General features: G+C 48.2%; 1 protein-coding gene across 7 annotated transcripts in view; it reads right to left on the bottom strand.

Annotated features, from left to right (window-relative positions):
* SLC23A2 (solute carrier family 23 member 2) overlaps positions 1 to 14,044 on the bottom strand; it is a 150,092-nt gene extending 136,048 nt beyond the window's left edge. For 6 of the 7 annotated variants that reach the window (XM_028827430.2, XM_077948953.1, XM_077948952.1 and 3 more), the window contains exon 1: positions 13,940 to 14,044. The gene's annotated coding sequence lies outside the window, so the exon portion shown is untranslated. 7 annotated transcript variants of the gene reach the window in all.
* Between the last annotated feature and the right edge of the window lie 2,094 nt (positions 14,045 to 16,138).

Genomic DNA, 16,138 nt, shown 5'->3' with positions numbered 1-16,138 from the left:
CCTATAATCCCAACACTACGTAGCTCACGCCTATAATCCCAGCACTTTGGGAAGCCGAGGCGGGCGGATCACGAGGTCAGGAGATCGAGACCATCCTGGCTAACACGGTGAAACCCCATCTCTACTAAAAATACAAAAACTTAGCCGGGCGTGGTAGTGGGCGCCTGTAGTCCCAGCTACTCAGGAGGCTGAGGCCGGAGAATGGCATGAACCCGGGAGGCGGAGCTTGCAGTGAGCCAAGATCGCACCACTGCACTCCAGCCTAGGCAACAGAGTGAGATTCCATCTCAAAAAAACACAAAAAAACAAAACAAAACAAAAAACAAAAAAACACTATGTATGAGACTGTAATTAGGACACTTCTTGAATACCACTAAAGACTATTTACAATATTGCATTTGAGTCAAAAGTGAAAATAAGAACTATGACAGTTAAACCTATTCTGCAAGTACTCTACAACGCATTAAAAAAAAAAAAAAAAAAAAACAGTTGGCCCTGCGTGATGGCTCATGCCTGTAATCCCAGCACTTTGGGAGGCCAAGGCAGATGGATCACTTAAGGTCAGGAGTTCAAAACAAGCCTGGCCAACATGGCGAAACCCTGTCTCCACTAAAAATACAAAAATTAGCCGGGCGCCGTGGTGGGCGCCTGTAATCCCAGCTACTCAGGAGGCTGAGGCAGGAGAATCGCTTGAACCCCGGAGGTGGAGGTTGCAGTTAGCCAAGATCACACCATTGCACTCCAGCTTGGGCAACAAGAGCAAAACTCCATCTCAAAAACAAACAAACAAACAAACAAAACAAAAAGTAGCTGGCTGTGCGTGGTGGCTCACGCCTGTAAATCCCAGCACTTTGGGAAACAGAGGGGGCCAATCACCTGAGGTCAGGAGTTCGAGATCAGCCTGGCCAATATGGTGAAACGCGGTCTCTATTAAAAATTTAAAAATTGGCTGGACGTGGTGGCACATGTCTGTAATCCCAGCACTTTGGGAGGCCAAGGTGTGCGGATCACAAGGTCAGGAGTTCGACACCAGCCTGGCCAATGTGGTGAAACCCCGCCTCTACTAAAAATACAAAAATTAGCTGGGCGTGGTGGCGGGTGCCTGTAGTCCCAGCTACTCAGGAGGCTGAGGCAGGAGAATCACTTGAACCTGGGATGCGGAGGTTGCAGTGAATGGAAATCATGCCACTGCACTCCAGCTTGGGCAACAGAGCGAGACTCCGTCTCAAAAAAGAAAAGAAAAGAAAAACAAATAGCTAACTATCGGAAGGGGGAAAAAAAGACAAAATGATCATTTGCAACCACAAGTTAAGTATTCCTTGTATAAAGTGCTTGGGACCAGAAGTGTTTCAAATTTTGTATCTTTTCTGATTTTGGAATATGTGCATATATATATACTGAGATATCCTGAGAACGGGACCCAAGTCTAAACACAAAATTCATTTATGTTTAATATACGCCTTATACACATAGCCTGAAGGTAATTCTACTCAATATTTTAAATAATTTTGTGTATAATGGCTACGTGCAATGGCTCACACCTGTAATCCTGGCACTTTGGAAGGCCAAAGCAGGAAGATTACTTGAGCCTAGGAGATCAAGGCTGCAGTGAGCCATGATCTTGCTACTGCACTACAGCCTGAGTGACAGAGCAAGATCTCTTAAAAAAAAAAAAAAAAAAAATTGCATATGAAATAAAGTTTTGACTGCAACCCATGACATGAGGTCAGGTATGGAATTTTCCACTTGTGGCATCCTGTCAGTGCTCAAAAGTTTCCAGTTTTAGACTTGGGGATTAGAAATGCTCAACATGTATTATGATTGCCTATCTAAGAAACTCAAGAGAATCTACTGAAAAATAAGAACAACGGAGTTTGGTTAAGTAGTACAGCAGACACGGTACTACTACATTTTCCTCACGGATACACCAAAGGACTCCACTTCCCAGCCCCCCTGCACCTAAAATAGAGCCAACAGACCTCGGAAGAAATCATACTACTTCCAAGCTTGGCCCATGAAAAAAACTTCCACGCACAAAATTACATGGCAAACTTACAGGTCACATCTTCTTGCCAGTTGTGACAAAAATGGAAGGAGCCTAGATCCCCAAGTCACCACTTAAAAAAGAACCATCTAAAATAAATGTGGGCAAGAAATAAATGTTTTCTTTGTCAGGCCACAGTTTTTGACTAGCATTACCTACCCTGACTAATACAGGTGGTCGGTTATAAAACATACAGACAGGCTAGGTGCAGTGGCTCATCCCTGTAATCCCAGCGCTTTGGGAGGCCAAGGCAGAGGATCACTTGAGACTGGGAGCTGGAGCCCAGCCTGGGCAACACAGCAAGATTCCATCTCTATCTCATTTTTTATTTAATTTTTTTTGAGACAGAGTCTCACTCAGTGGCCTGGCCTGAAATGCAGTGGCGTGATCTGGACCCACTGCAACCTCCATTTCCTGGGTTCAACTGATTCTCATGCCTCAGTCTCCCGAGTAGCAGGGACTATAGGCATGCACCACCACACCCGGCTAATTTTTTTTTTTTTTTTCTTAGTAGACAGGGGGTTTTTCCCCATGTTGGCCAGGCTGGTCTTGAACTCCTGGCCTCAGGTGATCCGCCCACCTCAGCCTCCCAAAGTGCTGGGATTACAGGCGTGAGCCACTGCCCCTGGCCTCCATCTCTTATCTTGTTAAAAACAAGGCTGGGCACAGTGGCTCATGCCTGTAATTTCCAGCACTGTGGGAAGCCAAGGCAGGTGGATCACCAGAGGTCAAGAGTTCAAGCCCAGCCTGACCCACATGGTGAAACCCTGTCTCTACTAAAAACACAAAATTGGCCAGGTGTGGTGGCACATGCCTATAATTCCACTTGGGAGGCTAAGGCAAGAGAATCACTTGGGAGATGGAGGTTGCTGTGAGCCGAGATCACACCACTGACTCCAGCCTGGGCAACGAGAGCAAAACTCTGTCTCGGAAAAAAAAAAAAAAAAAAAACCCACAACATACAAACTGCAAGCAGTATACTTGCTTTATACCTGTTCTATACCAGTTAGTAATAGCGGTTGGGAAGGAGGCGTGAGGGGAGATAATCACATTCTAAATACCAAATATTTTCTTTGTTTTTGAGTAGGGTGTCTCCCTTTGTTGCCCAAGCTGGAGTGCAGTGGCACCTTGAACTCCTGCAGCCTTGAACTCCTGGGCTCAAGTTCTCTTCCCACATCAGCCTCCCTAGTCAGTGGGACCACAGGTATGCACACCACCACACTAGGCTACTGTAAAAATTTTTGCAGAGATGGGGTCTCACTATGACGCCCAAACTGGTCTTAACCTCCTGACCTCAAGCAATCTTCCCATGTCAGCTTCGCAAAGTACTGGAATTACAGGTGTAAGCCACATGTCCAGTCCAGCAAATACTTTAAAATATAGAATAAGTAATCAGTCGGGCAGGGTGGCTCATGCCTGTAATCCCAGCACTTTGGGAGGCCAAGGCAGGTGGATCACAAGGTCAGAAGTTCAAGACCAGCCTGACCAATATGGTGAAACCCCATCTCTACCAAAAATACAAAAATTAGCTCGGTGTAGTGGTGCACACCTGTAATCCCAGCTACTCAGGAGGCTGAGGCAGGAGAATTGTTTGAATCCGGGAGGTGCAGGTTGCAGTGAGCTAAGATCATGCCACTGCACCCCAGCCTGGGCAACAGAGAGAGACTCTGTCTCACAAAAAAAAAAATAATAATAATAAGTAATCTATAGACCATATATTAGGAAAAATCTAGAGACACTGACTTGCTCTGTTCATACACAAAATAAGTCAATATTATAAAGATGACAAGTCTCGCCGGGCACGGTGGCTCAAGCCTGTAATCCCAGCACTTTGGGAGGCCGAGACGGGCGGATCACAAGGTCAGGAGATCGAGACCATCCTGGCTAACATGGTGAAACCCCGTCTCTACTAAAAATACAAAAAACTAGCCGGGCGAGGTGGCGGGCGCCTGTAGTCCCAGCTACTCCGGAGGCTGAGGCAGGAGAATGGCGTGAACCCGGGAGGCGGAGCTTGCAGTGAGCTGAGATCCGGCCACTGCACTCCAGCCTGGGCGACAGAGCGAGACTCCGTCTCAAAAAAAAAAAAAAAAAAAAAAAAAAAAAAGATGACAAGTCTCCCCAAATTAACTTATACATTTAATGCAATTTCCCATTAAAAGTATTTTGACAGCCTGGCCAACATCGTGAAACTCTGTCTCTACTAAGAATACAAAAATTAGCTGGGTATGGTGGTACATGCCTGTAATCCCAGCTACTCGGGAGGCTAAGACAGGAGAATCGCTTGAAGCTGGGAGGCAGAGGTTGCAGTGAGCCAAGATCGCACCACTGCACTCCAGCCTGGGCGACAGAGTGAGACTCCATCTCGAGGTGGAGAGAGTATTTTGAAACCCTAAATTCAAAAACACTGGAGTAAAAACTGAGCATAGGCACTACGAGATAACAAAGCCTACTATAAAGTGATTATAATGAGCAAAATAGTAAGATCATGGCAAAAGAACAGATAAACTGAGTAAAACAACAGATTCAGCATATGATTAAGGTGTTATTTTTTAAGTTAATAAGGATGAATTAATAAATAGTACCTAAAAAATATAAACTAGAGGGAACAAATAATCCTCACTTCATAAAATACTCCAAAACAAGTATCACACTAATTATAGCCAATTTTTTTTTAAAGACCTAAGAGAAAATATGAGTGAATACCTATAAAACCTTGAGATAACAAAGCCATGGGAAATAAAAAAAGATTGACAGATTTATTTTTTTTTTTTTTTGGAGACGGAGTTTCGCTCTTGTTGCCCAGGCTGGAGTGCAATGAGGCAATCTTGGCTCACCGCAACCTCCGCCTCCCGGATTCAAGTGATTCTCCTCCCTCAGCCTCCCAAGTAGCTGGGATTACAGGCATGCGCTACCATGCCTGGCTAATTTTCTATTTTTAGTAGAGATGGGGTTTCTCCGTGTTGGTCAGTCTGGTCTCAAACTCCCGACCTCAGGTGATCCGCCCGCCTCGGCCTCCCAAGCTGCTGGGATTACAGGAGTGAGCCACCGCACACGACCGACAGACTTAAATTCAAGGCATAGAAAAAAATATTTGCAAAGTAGAACAAAAAAATGCAAATCTTGGCCGGGCGCGGTGGCTCAAGCCTGTAATCCCAGCACTTTGGGAGGCCGAGACGGGCGGATCACGAGGTCAGGAGATCGAGACCATCCTGGCTGACACAGTGAAACCCCGTCTCTACTAAAAAATACAAAAAAACTAGCCGGGTGAGGTGGCGGGCGCCTGTAGTCCCAGCTACTCGGGAGGCTGAGGCAGGAGAATGGCGTGAACCCGGGAGGCGGAGCTTGCAGTGAGCCAAGATCACGCCACTGCACTCCAGCCTGGGCGGCAGAGCGAGACTCTGTCTCAAAAAAAAAAAAAAAAAAAAATGCAAATCTTAACACAGGTTGAGTATTCCTAATTCAAAAGTCCAAAATTTGAAAGGCTCCAAAATTCAGTACTTTCTGAGTGCCAACAAGACACTCAAAAGAAAATGCTCACTGAAGCATTCTGAATTTCAGATTAACAAATCAGGAATGCTCAACTGGTAAGTATAATGCAAATATGCCAAAATAAAAATTAAAAAACCCAAATCCAAAACACTTTCTAGTCATAAGCACTTCAGAGAAGGGATACCCAACCTGTACATGTTTCTCAAGCAGGTAAAGATCAAAAACAACATAAATAGTAGCATCAACTTTACTCAAAGAATATGGAAGAAAAATGTTTTATATTAAAACAAGCACTGATGTTTCTGAAACAGAATGAGAAATTCACATTAATTTTAGATAAAACAGAAAAGACTTAAAAGAAGTGTCATGCTTGTTATATTCCAAACACTTTTAAATACGCATACATTCCCCCATATCATGCATCTGCGGAAAAATTTGTGAAGCAATGTCTATAAATACAAATATCAAAGAAGCTCTTGATAACAAATATATGAACTTGGGCTAGGCACAGTGGCTCATGGCTGTAACCCCAGAACTTTAGGAGGCTTGAACTCAAGAGTTCGAGACCATCCTGGGCAACACAGGAGACCCCCACCTCTAAAAACATGGTGAAACCCTGTCTCTAGAAAAAATACAATTAGTTGGGTGTAGTGGTGCATGCCTGTAGTCCCAGCTACTCAAGAGGCTGAAGTGGGAGGATCTCCTGAGCCCAGGGAGCAGAAGCTGCCAGTGAGCAGAGATCTCACCACTGCACTCCAGCCTGCGTGACAGAGTGAGACCCTGTCTCAAAAAATATATAGATACAGATATACGAATTCAATAGAAAATTCTCAGCACTGATCACATATACCTTACTGTGAAGCAACGATCACCAAATGTTTTCTGTGAAGGGTCTATAAAGGGCCAGAGTTACATCGTCTCTTGAGTGAGCTTGGCTGTGTTGCAATTAAAGCTTATTTACAAAACCAGATGCTGGTGATTCCTCCACCAGCAGCATCCCTGTCACCTGAGAACTTGTGAGAAATGCACATTTTCGGGGCCCACCCTAGATCTTCAGAATGAGATCCATGTTTGGCGACGAAGGTGTTGTAGTTAGCCCCCAGCTAGGTGATTTGCCTTTGGAGACAGCAAATGATTTTTAGCCAGCCCTGGAGAGGAGTCAATAAAGCTAAACCAAATTTGAGGCTGAAATCCCATCTAAAGGAGAATGTATAAGAAATTGTGTTGGCCAGGTACGCTGGCTCACGCCTGTAATCTTAGCACTTTGGGAGGCTGAGGCAGGTGGATCACACAAGGTCAGGAGTTCGAGACCAGCCTAGACAATATGGTGAAACCCCATCTCTACCAAAAATATGCAAATTAGTCAGGCATACCTACTCAGGAGGCTGAGGCAGAAGAACTGCTTGAACCTGCGAGGCGGAGGTTGCAGTGAGCCGAGATCGCACCACTGCACTCCAGCCAGGGCAACACAGTGAGACTCCGTCTCAAAAAAAAAAAAAATACAAAAATTAGCCGGGTGTGGTTGCAGGTGACTGTAACCCCAACTACTTGGGAGGCTGAGGCAGGAGAATCACTTGAACCCAGGAGGTGGAGCCTGCAGTGAGCTGTGATCGCACCATTGCACTCCAGCCTGGGCAACAAGAGCAAAACTCCGTCTCAAAAAAATAAAAAAAAGAAATTGTGTTTCCTCCATGAAGACCAAGGACATAGCAGTGCTTTTGGTCTGAAGCAGGGTGGAGAAGACCCTCAGTCACAAAGCCAAGAACTCTGAGATGAAATGATGGTCCAGAATGAAAAAGCCTATTCAAATTTAATTAAATGGAGGTGGGGGTATGTATATACATTCACTTGAACAAAACAAAGCCAGTGGTGGGGGGAAAATGTGTGAGCGTTGAGGTGGTGGATAGAAGATTCCTACAGGAACAAACAGGGGAATTGACAGAAGGAATCCAAGCTAGGGTACATAAAGGCAAACACTGTAGCCAGGAATGAACCACAGGCAAACAAGGCAGGAGCGAGAGAGAGGAGATGATCCTGTTCCAACTCAGCCTCAGCCTCCTCCCAGTGCACCCTTTACTCCACCCCAAAATTTTCTAAAATGCACATCTGAACAAGTCACTCCCCTTCTGGGAATCTCCCCGTGGCTTTCCAGACAAGGATTCAAGCCCCGTAATATAGTATCAAAGGACCTCTCCACCTGACCCCCATCACATCCTTCCAACTGTCCTAACTCAGTTACCCTCTCCCAGGCATATGCCTCTCCCGTTTCGCCCTTCGCTCACACTGATCCCTCAATCTGGAATGTCATTCCCACCTTCTCTAGCCTAACCCTACTTTCTATCCCAAGTCCCCAAAAGTCATCCTGGAACACAGAAGCACAGCATGATTTGAGTCTAACTTCGAGCTTGGCAACTGACCGGCCTAGGGTCAAATCCTGACTCTACTTAGCAGCGCTAAGACCCTAGGTAAGGAGCTGCCCTCCTGCCACACCTCAGCATCCTCAGCTGAAGGATGAAAAGCGATTAATTCCCATCCCACAGGGCTGCAGAGACTGATCGCGTGAGAGAACACAGGAGTGCTGGGCAGAGCTCCCTGGCACTCAACTGACACTGGCTTCTCTGCCCTCTTCTACACTAACAGGAACTTAGAAACCCTGAGTTTCAGATGAGAGCTGGGAATAGTGTTCTACAGTAGTTTCATGGAACAGAATTCAAGACTCAGGAATTAACTTACAGAAGGTACCCAAGCCTTCATCAATAAATGAAGGACCAGAAGCCACCGTGCCTGCCAGTTGCTAGGACTAGCAATAATAACTTCAAGTGCCCAATACATAATCGATACCTATGGGCACTATCACTGTTTCCTTGGTCCTATCACATGGGGCTCTCTTGTCTTTCTAGGGTCCCTTCTATTGCTTGGAGAAGGTCCAACAGAGAAGTGACCCTTATCAAACTGCACTTCCATTCAACTTAGAAGATGGAAGGATTCAACTCTGTAAGAGTTACACACAGACATGGATGACCTCCACCAGGTGCTCAGTGAGATGATGCCTTTGGGAAGGAAGCCTGAGCCATCAGCTGCTTTGGGCAAAACTCATGAGTGGGCCAGGCGCGGTGGCTCACGCCTGTAATCTCAGCGCTTTGGGAGGTCGAGGTGGGCGGATCACAAGGTCAGGAGTTCGAGACCAGCTGGCCAACATGGTGAAATTCCATCTCTACTAAAAATACAAAAATTAGCCGGGTGTGGTGGTATGCACCCGTAATCCCAGCTACTTGGGAGGCTGAGGCAGGAGAATCACTTGAACCCATGAGGCGGAGGTTGCGGTGAGCCAGGCACCACTGCACTCCAGCCTGGGCAACAGAGCAAGATTCTGTCTCAAAAAAAAAAAAAAAAAACTCATGAGTGAAGATTTTCCTGATCACTCACCAGAGAAAGCCACTCTCCTTTAAGGATGGAATTTCCATAGAGGGCCTCAGAGACACCTAAATCTGAGGTCACGGACTTAGCTGAGGTCACCTGAGGTCAAAGTTGAAAACTGGGACAAAGGACAATGAGAAGCCCCCAAGATTTAGATTTCCATTGAAGATGACCTCCCCCAAAAATCTCCACCCTTGCTTTTCTGCTGCATTTGGGTATGTCGGGTTGGCATTACAACTTAACATGGCCTAAACTGGCTCCTCCAGCATCTCAGTTAATGGCCACTTTCTTTCTAGGTACTAAGACCAGAACCTCGGCTGCCTCCTCAATTTTCTTTCTGGTTCATTAGCAAATCTCAACCTCACCTTGAAATCTCACTAGTCTCCCCTCAGCCCTGCACTGGCCATCTGGCTGGTCTCCTTGCTGTCCTGACTTCAGTCTCTCTCACACAGCAGTGCCTAGAGTGTGCTTGCCAAAAACTACATCAGTCCACCTCCCTTCTTTACTCCAAAACCCTCCAATGGCTCCTACCACCCTCAAGGTAAAATCTGCAGGGCTTACAGTGGTCCGCATGGCCTTATGTGATCTGACCCCCATGGGTTCTCTGACCTCCAGACCAAATTATCCCCTCCTCCCTTCTCAGGGCCTTTGCATCTGCTGTTTCCTCCCCTCAGAATGATCTTTCTCCCAGATCTCCACATGCCTCACTCCCTTCACATCTTTAGTCAAAGATGACTCAAGCCCTCTGCTATGAACTCAACTGTATCCCCCACCACCACTGAAAGAATTCATTATGTTGAAGCCGTACCCCCACAATGTGGCTGTATTTAGAGATAGAAGCTTTAGGAGGTAACCGAATTTAAATGAGTTCTTAAGGATGGGGCCCTGATCCAACAGGAAAACTTTATTTTTTTAAACAAAGTCTAGCTTTGTCACCCAGGCTGGTGTGCAGTGGCGCAATTATGGCTCACTGCAGCCTCAACCTCCTGGGCTCAAACAATCCTCCCACCTTAGCCTCCTGAGTAGTTGGGACTGCAGGCACACACCACCACGTCCAGCGAATTTTTTTTTTTTTTTTTTTGTAGAGACAGAATCTCACTATGTTGCCTAGACTGGTCTCAAGTGATCCTCCTGCCTCAGCCTCCCGAAGTGCTGGGATTACAGGTGTGACCAACAGTGCTTGAACAGAAAGAGATAAATGGCACCAAGAAAAGGCCATGTGAGGACTCATCAAGAAGACGGCCACCTACAAGCCAGGAAGAAAGCCCTCACCAGAAACTAAATAGGCCAGAACCTTGACCTTGGACTTCCCAGACTCCAGAATTGTAAGAAATAAATTTCTGTTGTTTAAGCCACCCACACTGTGCTATTTTTGTTGTGGCAGTGTTAGCAGACTAATATACCTTCCTCCCTGTCTACCCTTCCCAAAATATCAACTCCCATCCCCATACTTAATCCCCCAAGCCTTGCCAGATTCCTCTTCACAGCACCAGCTCTCACTGTCCAGCTCCCTACAGTGTGGGCTCCATGTGGGCTGGGAATCTCCCTGCAGCATCCCAAGCACCAAGAATATTACCCAGCACAGATTAGGCACTCAAACAATGTAATAAATGTATGAAAGGCCTATGAAAGGTGAAGCTGAAAGCAGACCTCAATTACAGGAGAGCCAACAACCTAGAACCTGTGACAAAATAACAGGTTCAAAATAGCAAAGCCAGAGAGAAAATGAGAAGAACGGCATAGCACACAAAGGGCTCGTTTCAACCCAGAGGCTGCAACGCACAGCTTAACCTGGAGGAGGATGGTTCCCTACCGAAAGAATAAAAGGAAGCCCAGAGAACAACTGGAGGAACAGCAGGGCATGAAAATGAATTAATGAGGTTACTGGGCACTCAGAACCAATAGACTGGTGTGTGAGAGTTTTATGGGCAAGGCCAGGAAACAGGTCAGGAAGGACTGTAAGATGTTTAAATTTAAAAAGCCTAAGAGGATTAAATATAAATACGTTTTTAAAAAGCTTCAATGTACATGTACAAAGCACCATATAATTTCAAATTATTACTGTTGACCTTTTTTTTTTTTTTTTTTTTTTTTGGAGACGGAGTCTCGCTTTGTCGCCCAGGCTGGAGTGCAGTGGCCGGATCTCAGCTCACTGCAAGCTCCGCCTCCCGGGTTTACGCCATTCTCCTGCCTCAGCCTCCCGAGTAGCTGGGACTACAGGCGCCCACCACCTCGCCCGGCTAGTTTTTTGTATTTTTAGTAGAGACGGGGTTTCACCATATTAGCCAGGATGGTCTCGATCTCCTGACCTCGTGATCCGCCCGTCTCGGCCTCCCAAAGTGCTGGGATTACAGGCTTGAGCCACCGCGCCCGGCCCCTTTTTTTTTTTTTTTTTTTTAGGAGACAGTCTCACTCTGTCGCCTGGGCTGGAGTGCAGTGGCACGATCTCGACTAACTGCAAACTCCACCTCCCAGGTTCAAGCGATTCTCCTGCCTCAGCCTCCTGTACAGCAGGAATTACAGGCATGCACCACCGTGCCCGGCTAATTTTTGTATTTTTAGTAGAGACGAGGTTTCACCATGGTGGCCAGGCTGGTCTCGAACTCCTGAGCTCAAGCGATCTGCCCGCCTCAGTCTCCCAAAGTGCTGGGATTCCAGGCATGAGCCTCCAGGCATGAGCCACCACGCCCAGCCCCAGCCTACTGCTTTTAATTACCTTAACCAAAATGGGAAAATTCCTCAAGCTACCAGTGGTACCAGAAAATAGGTCTCCAAACAGATCCCTGGTTTGTCTTTAGAGACACTGAAGATGACAACAGTAGGCAATTAGGGATTTCAGACACCCCACAAACTAGACCTTAGGCTCTGTGAGGGCAAAAGACACAGTTTATTCAACAACGATTTGTTCAACAGCACCTGGTCACCAAGTGGATGGATAGATGGGCAGACACAGATGGACAGACTACTCAATGGGTGGCTACATGTGCTTGCCTGCCCCTGGGACACATGACTCATTTCTGCAATGCTACATAGACTAGACTTTGCTCCATAAATGAGATAGATAGTATGGCATGAAACCTAGCGAAACCATCTACATTTTTCTAGCCAGGTACTGGTTTTTTTTAAGCTGGCCACCACACTCAGCTTTTTTTTTTTTTTTTTTTAATACAGAAACAGGAGTCTTGCTATGTTGCCTAGGCTGGTCTTGAACTCCTGGCCTCAAACAATCCTCCCACCTCAGCCTCCCAAAGTGCTGGGATTACAGGTGTGAACCACAACACCCGGCCCAGGTACCTTAATAGGCATTTTTTAAACATGTCAACAGATGTTTAAACGTAATTGACTTAATTGACCGTACCACAGTCAGAGAATACAACTGCCAGGCAACCATCTAAAAAACTGTCAACATAAAAAGTTCCTGAAATCCCTATTTTCTTAAAAAAATCACCTTCCACTCTAAGCAAAGAAACCAAAAGAGAAATGCCTTGGTATTAAAAGAAAGAAGCTGGTTGCCATTTTGGCAAAAGAAATAGCCTAGAAAGCAGATAGCTCATGCTTAGCATGTCACATGGAACAGGCTGGACACACCCGCTGCCTCCCTTTAACTAGCAGGTGTGCCATAAGAGCTTACACTGGGCACACCCACCGGTGCCCAAAAGCTATTAAATTGGGGAATGAATGAAAAGAGAACAGTAGTAATACATTCATAAGTGACCCTGATAGAGCCAACCATAACCCAGCACAGAATTCTGATTTTTTTAGCTGAAAGGGTCCTTTATAAATCTCATCAGGTTCAAACACCTTCAGGAGAGGCAGGCAACGTGACCTGCATCGGTTAAAAGGCAGGTGCAGACAACCAGAAATGGTGAGGCCCAAACCCAACAGCATTCAAATACAAAAACATAAAATAAAAATGCTCCAGCCACCCCGATTCCAGCCTTTTGCTTCAGAGAGGAGGAAGCCGGCTGAGGGAGGTCACATGGCCAATTAGTGACAGCTCAAACCAGACTGCCTCCGGACTCCCGGTCCCATGTCCTCGCACATCCCGGGGCCTTCTCTGCGCGCAGATGACCCAATTGTCAGCAGGGACTGCATCTTCCCCCGCCCGTCTCCCAGCTCTGCAAGAATAGAAGTAGCACCTACCACAAACGCTGCAGACCCAGAAAGCCCTTATGGGTGACTTTCTTCCACCTGCAGTTGCCCTCATTTACCCTTTGCCCTGACAATCCATAATTTCCCATCAGTCACGCTTAAACCCCCAGCCTGCAGGCCGACATCCTATCAGCCACCCATCCAAGGGGAGGCATCTAGGACCAGACGAAGGAGAAAATCCTGCGCCTTAAAGTAGTCACACTTGAAATGTCATTTTTTTCCCCCTAAAGGTGGCAAGGAGGGGGACTCGCGACCCCCGGGGAACAGGCCAGAAAGACCCCGAGGTCGGAGGAGCTGCTTCTAAAATTACTTCGCGCAGTCTTTGTAGAAGGGAAGAAAGCAAGAATGTAAAAGGCACCCTCTTGCCGCCCCTCCTGATGCCCCTGAATTCCAGGGAGCGAGACGATACCCGTGCGCACCACCTGGGGAGGGGCGAGGGAAGCGACCCCAGGACGCGCGGACGCAGAGCCCGGGAAGAGGCGGCGGCAGCCAGTGGGGTTCTGGGGGCGCCCCATTTGCCTCCCCGCTGCGCGGCCTGAGGGCCCGAGCGCGCTGTGGCTCCCGCGGCAGGCAGGGGTGGGTACCCCGGGGGCCCGGCCCGGCCGGCGGGGCGGCAGGAACTGAGGGCCGCCGGGCATCTTGGACCCCGGGTCCAGGCTGGCCGGCGGGCGCGGGGTCCCGGGAGACGGGTCGGGGTGGGGGCGCGCAGGCCGCGCCGCGGGGCCGGTGGGTGACAGCGCGCGGGGGCCGGCCTCGTGGGCGCGGCGGACACCTCGCGGCCCGGCCGGCAGGTGCGGCCCGCGGGCCGGGCAGGGGGCGCGGCGGCCCGGCTCTCACCTGGCTGCAGCTCGCGTGGTTCCCGTCCTGCCGCCGCGCCTCGGCGCCGCAGTGCCCGCTGCCACCGCCGCCTCCGGTCCCCGCGACAGCCGCCTGCAAAATGGCGCCGTGGAGGGGCGGGTCGGGGGCGGGGAGCAGCGGAGCCGCCCGCCCCCGCGCCGGTCTGGGGCCCACCTCCCTCCCCGCCCCCGACCCCTAGCCTCGGGCCTTCCCCCCGGGAGGGGCTGCCCCCTGGCACCCGGCAGCGCTCCCCGGAACATCTCGGGCCTCGCACCCAGCCGTCCCCTTCCCGTTCCTTTCATTTCCCTCCCTTGCGCGGAAACAACGCCCCCCTTCGCGACCCTTCCCATCAGTCACACCTGCTCCGGGGGCACCCACGTGGCAAGCAGAGCGCTGGTCCCTGAGGGTCCTGGTCCAGGTCCCCCCTTTTTACACCGCCTGTCACCGAGCCCTGTCATTGCTCGAGCATGATAATCAGGCAGTTTGTGGTGTATTCGGCTTAGTGGGTTGGATGTTTTAAAACAATTTCACCGCTTTTCCACTTAAGTAGCCAGGTATTTTAACTTAACTGGAGAAGACGTTCTCCTTACCTCATGCAGAGATGGTAATACAAACCAAGGCTTTTCAGACTTGAATTCCCTGGGAGTCGTGTTAGGCTAGGGGCAGGTTCACATTCAGTGGCTCTAGGGTGCAGCCCGAAAGTCTGCACTTATAAATTGTCCCCAGGTGATGCCCCCGGGTGAGGTTCTCGGACCGCTAAGCAGAAAGGCCAAATCTAAATCCCTGGCCCTCGGTCTTCAGAGCTGGGCAGCTTCACTTTGAGGACTTCATTAAAATGCAGATGGCTGGGCCCCACCCCCAGAGTTGCTGAGGCTGGAGGTCTGGCCTGAGGCTCCAGAATCTGCATTTCTGGCAAGTTCCCAGGTGATGCTGTTGCTGCTGGTCTGAGGACCACATGTATGGAGCCACTGCTGAAATCTGAATACATTTTTTTTTAAGTTCTAATAATTTGTACTTTCTTAACACTTTCCATCTTGAAACCACTGTCATGGTTGCTTTACTAACTGAATTATAATTTACCAGTTGCCGGGCAGCTCTTGAGAAACAGAATTGTAGACGGTGTCTGACCTCATATGGAGAGAAATTGATTTTATAATCAGAATTATTTATGTGTTTTACACAGTTTTGGAAACTGACATCACACATGTCAATGCAGTTGGGGAAGCAGCAACTAAAGGAATTTTATGAAATAGGCAAGTGTGGTCTGTGTCTTGACAATAATGTGTCTTCCCATTTATTTATCTAATAACTGCATTTTTATTTTCTTTTTTTTTTTTTTTTTTTTTTTTTTTGAGACGGAGTCTAGCTCTGTTGCCCAGGCTGGAGTGCAATGGCCGGATCTCAGCTCACTGCAAGCTCCACCTCCCGGGTTCACGCCATTCTCCTGCCTCAGCCTCCCGAGTAGCTGGGAGTACAGGCGCCCGCCACCTCGCCCGGCTAATTTTTTTTGTATTTTAGTAGAGACGGGGTTTCACCGTGTTAGCCAGGATGGTCTCGATCTCCTGAACTCGTGATCCGCCCGTCTCGGCCTCCCAAAGTGCTGGGATTACAGGCTTGAGCCACCGCGCCCGGCCTTTATTTTCTTATATTTAATTTTTTAGAGACAAAGTCTCACTCTGTCACCCAGGCTGGAGTGCAATGGCACAATCAAGGCTGCAGCATCAACCTTCCAGGTTCAAGGGATTCCCCCAACCTTGGCCTCCTAAGTAGCTGGGATGACAGGAGCACACCACCAGGTCCGGCTAATTTTTATTTTTTGTAGAGAAGGGGGTCTTGCTATGTTGCCCAGGCTGGTCTCGAACTCCTGGACTCCCGGACTCAGGCAATCCTGCCACCTCAGCCTTCCAAAATGTTGAGATTACAGGCATGAGCCACCGCGCCTGGCCTAATAACAGTATTTTTTTTTTTTTTAAATATAAGAGTTGGCTTGATTCTGTGAAGGAAAAATAAATCTCAGGACCCCAAAACCACTAAGCCAAAGGGAAAAGTCAAGCTGGGAATTCTGAAGGGCAAACCTGCCTCCCATTCTGGCTTTTGGGTTGTTTGTTTGTTTGTTTGTTTGTTTGTTTGTTTTTTGAGACAGAGTTTCGCTCTTGTTGCCCAGGCTGGAGTGCAATGGCGTGATCCTGGCTCACCGCA

The sequence above is a fragment of the Macaca mulatta genome, chromosome 10, assembly GCF_049350105.2.
Source record: "Macaca mulatta isolate MMU2019108-1 chromosome 10, T2T-MMU8v2.0, whole genome shotgun sequence".
NCBI lineage: Eukaryota > Metazoa > Chordata > Mammalia > Primates > Cercopithecidae > Macaca > Macaca mulatta.
Note: the sequence above shows the minus strand (reverse complement) of the source record. Positions and strands in the feature narration are given on the sequence as shown.